This window comes from Vicia villosa, linkage group LG3 (genome assembly GCF_029867415.1).
Source record: "Vicia villosa cultivar HV-30 ecotype Madison, WI linkage group LG3, Vvil1.0, whole genome shotgun sequence".
NCBI classification, from domain to species: domain Eukaryota; kingdom Viridiplantae; phylum Streptophyta; class Magnoliopsida; order Fabales; family Fabaceae; genus Vicia; species Vicia villosa.
Genome location: NC_081182.1, coordinates 84,937,993 through 84,943,301, shown reverse-complemented (window position 1 = coordinate 84,943,301; position 5,309 = coordinate 84,937,993). Strand labels below are relative to the sequence as shown.

The 5,309-nt window shown below is 34.4% G+C and overlaps 1 long non-coding RNA gene across 2 annotated transcripts; it reads left to right on the top strand.

The window, feature by feature from the left end:
- Positions 1-425: 425 nt before the first annotated feature.
- LOC131656249 (uncharacterized) lies at positions 426-4,588 on the top strand. 2 transcript variants are annotated; one of them, XR_009300040.1, is made up of 10 exons: positions 426-561; positions 823-1,380; positions 1,885-1,974; positions 2,357-2,427; positions 2,646-2,760; positions 2,837-2,942; positions 3,070-3,203; positions 3,313-3,975; positions 4,057-4,139; positions 4,449-4,588. It is a non-coding gene; the product is annotated as an uncharacterized LOC131656249 (long non-coding RNA). The 2 variants fall into 2 exon arrangements; XR_009300039.1 differs by having other exon boundaries at positions 3,313-4,139.
- Positions 4,589-5,309: the final 721 nt, after the last annotated feature.

Below are 5,309 nucleotides of genomic sequence, written 5' to 3'. Positions count from 1 at the left end.
AATGTCCAGTGGATCTTGTTATATGAGCTATTTGAAGATGGTTGATGTCTTTGAATGATCCCCTGGGGCTTTTTAGGGTTTCCCAAAGGTGATCCCTGATTTTAGTCCTTGATAGGCTAAAAAACCCTAGTCTGGTGACCTGAGTAAATCTGTATTCAGAGGACTGGGTGTCCAATCAATCATAGGTGAGAAAATGAAGCTCTTGAGTCCTATGATTATGTTAGAGACTAATCCTTCTACTGATTGATCCTTTGCCTGAGTTTTCTTGTCTTTGAACATCCTCGATTAAATGCCAGATGAAGAAGTGACTGTTCTGGGTAGTTGCTTTGACCTGATGAAAATCCTGAAGATATGTCATCTCAGGGGGGTCAAAAATTAGGGTATGACACAGGGACTAATGTCGCAATGGTCAAATTCAATGCTGATGAACCCTGTTGCTGTTGGCCATATTGGTGCGTCGCAGTGGTCAAATTCAATGCTGATGAACCCTGTTGCTGTTGGCCATATTGGTGCGTCGCAGCCGCAATTGATTACTTGGAACTGATATTTATTGATAAAAATGTAAGTAATTTTAGAACCAAAATGTCATCTATTTTATCTTAATTATGAATGAATGGCAAATTTCTGACTTAAACTTCATCTGACAAGGGTATAGTGACTGAATCATCTGATTTGTAAGTACACTACACTATTATTATAGCATAGCAGTTTATGTTATATCCATATCTCTTTTTATTGTTATATTAAATATATGTACACTAAGTTATTATGTAATGATGAGATTTGCACAATATGTGTTGTATATTGTTGTTTGACTTCCAGATCAGAGGGAGTTGTGCTGGAGTTTCCAGAGCTCACAAGTTCTACAGGACGCAACCACTGGCTTGCATTGATAAGGGAGATAATGTTTCTCCATCAGTTTTTATCGAAGTACAAGATAAAATGTCCAATTCAAACATGGGAGATGCATGCAAGGACAATATTAGGAATCATAAGGCTTCATGCAGCAAGGGAAATGCTAAGAATATCACCTTTTGTCCCAACGAAATTCTTAATATTTTCATTAAGAGTATGAACATTGTCGGTCCTGTGGTCTCCGATTCAATACGTGACTGATATATTTAGCTCATAATATAACAGGTTCGAACAACGCTGGACATTAATTGTGTATTTGGTAGCTTTGGAGCTTAATTGTTGTAACTTAACATAATGGCGGTTTGTGTTGCGGGATATGAGACAACTGGCAGCAAGTTCAATTGTCTCTTGAGAGAGGCCTTCCTGCCATGATTGGCAACTTCGTTGCAAGACAGCTTCCGTATCCATCATTATCATTTGACATGATTCAATGTGCTCACTATGATATCATTTAGGATGAAAAAGGTAATTTTGTAGTTATGAGCATTACTCTTTCATTCTTGCTGAATGAATTTCCTTATAGACTTCATAAAACTCAACCTCTTTATCAGTATAGTTTCTTACATACAAACAGACTCATGTCATATATTTTGTAAAATTTATATTTTAAATTCAAGTTGTAGTATTTGTCAAAACTTGTATTTGATGACAAATAAGATAGAAATTGGTGTAGGGTGTATGTATTTATTAATATCTTGCTTATAGTATAAATGTGTTCGGATTTATTAGATCACATGTGTTTTTTTTAATTAGTTTGTTTTTCACCAATCAAATTCATGATTTAAACAGATGCACAAATATTTCTATAACAACGAATTAATGTTGCTGCCCCTTTTTCTTCCATTCACTCTATATCACTGCCATTTCCTTTTGTCACCCTTTCATGTTTTTTCTATAACATACTGATTATTGTTTACCTTATGTATTAAATGCTATACTTTGGTCTCTAATATTGACCTCATCCTATAGATGGAATGTTCCTCATAGAAGTTGCAAACTATTCTTAAAAGGCTTGAACTATCAGTGACTGGGGTTCTTGGTTTCCGTACCGTACATCAGGTAAACTGTAAACTGCACTGTCGGTATGTTTCATTCATGGCACTAACCTTTTTGTAGTATTTTGATTTCGTTTATGCTTTGAATGTCATGCTGGCGGTTCGTTTCGATTTGGATTTCTCCAATTAAGCTAACGGTTCATAGGCGCACTTACTTACAATTCGCTTCTATGTTGTATAAATCTTAGATTCCAACGATATAGACGACTAATACGAAGGGTTAATTGCCCTTTGCCGTTAGGTTTTCCACCTTTTCGAGAAGTTTTGATAATAACAGCTTTAATTCTTTTCAATCCAGGTACTCTGGCTGTAGTTGGTTGCTCACATGCTATTAGCACAATTCTTGGAACAGTCGACATCTGATGTGTTTAATTTTTGTTGTGCAGGCTTATAAATGGGAGGAGAAACTGAGGTGTTTTATGCAGGTTTAGATTGTGGTGAAGTTTGGAATTAACCTGTAAGAATTCTGGCTTAAGTTTAGTTTATTTTACTTTTACTTATCAAAGCAGACATTAAAACACTTGAAAATTTGGAGCTAAAGTTTGCATCACTGCTTTGGTATTGAATTGTTTATTGCAAGACAGTTGGTGACTGCAAAAGGTTTTCTCATCAAAGGAACATATTTATATGATTAACCTTCCGGTCTTCTTATCCATATTTATCATCTTCCTTCAGGTATACCATATTTGCCACTCATATGGAGAATATATCAGAATTAGCAACAATCTATCATAACGTGAAAATTCATCACTTTCATGTCGAATTAAAAAGCAACCATTTGGAGTTCAAGGTGGTATCTCTAATTCTCTATCCTTTTTCTCTTGCATCAGATTACTATCTTCAAACTAATATTTTTCTTTAATTAGTTTCAACTTAAGGAAGGACCGAAGCATATCCCCCATTATGGGCTTCTCTTAGCCGAAGAGGCAGGATTACCAAGTTCAGTTATTGAGACAGCCAGAATGATCACAGGTTGTTGCAAATTCTTTGGGCCTCATTTGCCTTAAGTTCTATGACTCTTGGATTTTATATGCCATTGTTTAAAACATTTGTTTTGTATGGTTGATGTAATTATATTCGATCGCTGAAAAATTTGAAGGTTCATTTCATGCTTATTATTGGTCGGAAGTACATACGAAGTTTGTGGTGACTCGACTGAGTTAATCGATATTGACAGGTGGGAATGTAGTTGCAAAACATGGCAGCTGTGACATAGCTTGGATTTGAATTTAGGTGAGAACTTTGATGATTGTTTACAATTTAGCATCAAGTTAATATGTGCATCACTATTTGGACATTGAATGTGATGAATGACTTAAGCTGGTTTAATGTGTGTATGCAGGTCAGATTGGATTAGTTGTGTTTGTTGATTATTGAGAGGAATTCCCCAGATTACTAACAATCTGTCCCAAACAATCTGAAGCTAAAACTTTAACAATGCAAGAAGGTCGGTCTCGAGACTCCCGGTGTAAGTATCTCTTCATGCATTCTTATTTAAATGACCTTTGGTATTTGTTGTTGAGGTAAAAAGATGTCTCAGTTTGCCTTGATCTGAAAACAATTTTATAAATATGGAAATATGGCTGCTGCTTGCTTGGGTTTAAATTTCTATGATATAAAGTTGTTTCTAATAAGGATTGTAGTTTCCAGAGCAGTTATTCAATGTTCCTAAGTACAGGTATGTATGGTAAATTAGTTTTATATTGATTATTTATTTAAAGCTCGGTTTAATGACTTTCTATCCCTGACCTGCATCTACGTAACTTCATAATTGTATACAAAAATTAATGTTACCAACCTAATCAAATAGTAGTGTATGATTCTAATGGTCATTGATAACATTACAACTGAAGGTTCATGTGATTTTTTCATTTTCATAAGTTAGATTGCATATGTCCCAGTTGAAATTTGTTTCACTATGTTTCTTATCACAGTTTCATTGGAAATAAGTTGAATTGTGGTGTGGGTTATCAACATCTTTGCTTATCTGATAATGCAAATGAAGGTTACATTTTTTTCCCTAACCCTCCACCTACCCACAAGCAAAATGCAACAGGTAGAAAACGAATTTTCTTTTACTTGGCAGGTTCTTCACATAAATTTTTTTTGGTAGCGTTTTGTTTTACTGGTGCAAAGGGTACAAGCGTCAAGTTTTTGAAGATGTTCCAGGTTAGTGATCCATTCTCAGTCTGTACAAGTTTCTATTGGCTGTTAATTGTAGGAATTTAAATTCCTAATCTGTTAGTCCTGCATGTGTCTTCTATTTCAACTTGATTTTACAAACATGATTTTTCTTTACGTTTAATCATATGATACTTGAGGTGTTTTTTAATATAACCAATAACATCACAGTGTGTTTTATTATGATAGGTTGATCTGATTTGTTCTAACTATGTTTGATTTTGTTCTGTGATTGAGTGAGTGAGTAGAGTTCATTAATTTATTTATGATTTGTTTGGTTGTTGATGCTTGATATAGGTACCTACTCGTCAACCTTGTGTTGCATTAGGAATGATAGCTTCAATTACACAGTCACCGGCTGCTTGAAAAGAAAAACCAGTACTATATGTAGAATAAATTAAAGAAAGAAAATTCATTGTGGATTAGGGCCATGGTTTGCTGTGGAATTGTCTTCTTGTCAGAAAACTGTTGGAAATTATTAATACTTAATAATATTTAATTACCATAGGTGTGTTCCAAAATGACAAGAAAATATCTATGTGAAGTTTGTATTTTGAATATGAAAATAGGCAACACTTCGTGAAGTGTTGCAATAGGCTGTTTGTAGTTTGAATCAGAAATAGGCAACACTTCGTGAAGTGTTGCAGAATGAAAACATGCAACTCTTGGTAAATGTTGCAATATGCCAAGCATTGTAACTTTTGGAAAAGGAACTGTTTCACGAAGGGTCGCTACCTTATGAAACAATACTCAAGTGGCATATAAAAACCTCATTCTTGATTAAAAAAACAAAAAAAATGTATATCTGATAAGCCTATCATCTTCACTAAAATTCCAAACACTCTTCGCTACATTCGAGTTTTCGTCGGTCTTACGCAAACTCGATAAAAGGCTGAATTATCCTGGGTATTCCTGCGTTCCAACTCTAAGACAAATTGAGAGTGCTTGAAATACTTATAAGGAAAGTGATTTCGTTCACGATTCTAGTCTCGATTTCATTCGGTTTAAATTGATTTTTCTAACAATCTTATAAGTATGTTGTATTATGGCGATTGAGACTTCTATTTCAAGCACAGAAACAAAATGATACGTCGTATATAGATTCTAAACACAAGAAGAATTCATATTATAAATCCGGATACGTTTTATTGTTTTTCA